Below are 286 nucleotides of genomic sequence, written 5' to 3'. Positions count from 1 at the left end.
AAGAAAAAAAGGGTTGGATGTTCGGTTTATCAATATTAAGTTTATCGATATTCACTTTCTATAATAAGGTTGAAGGCCAAGGGGTAAACTACCAAAGAAAAAATTAGATTAAAAAGATTATCCTATAAGCACAATAAGGGAACAAACTGAAAAGTCGACAGTTTAACGACTGCTAAACTATTGTATAATAAAACAATCAGTAATCATTTTAGTTTGTTGAAATAAAATCTGAATAACAAAAACATAAGTGTACCAACTTATATGAAATTGCTTTTTCACCTTAGGA

This window comes from Bolinopsis microptera, chromosome 12 (genome assembly GCF_026151205.1).
Source record: "Bolinopsis microptera isolate Bmic1 chromosome 12, MBARI_Bmic_1.0, whole genome shotgun sequence".
In the NCBI taxonomy this organism is placed as follows: Eukaryota; Metazoa; Ctenophora; class Tentaculata; order Lobata; family Bolinopsidae; genus Bolinopsis; species Bolinopsis microptera.
Note: the sequence above shows the minus strand (reverse complement) of the source record.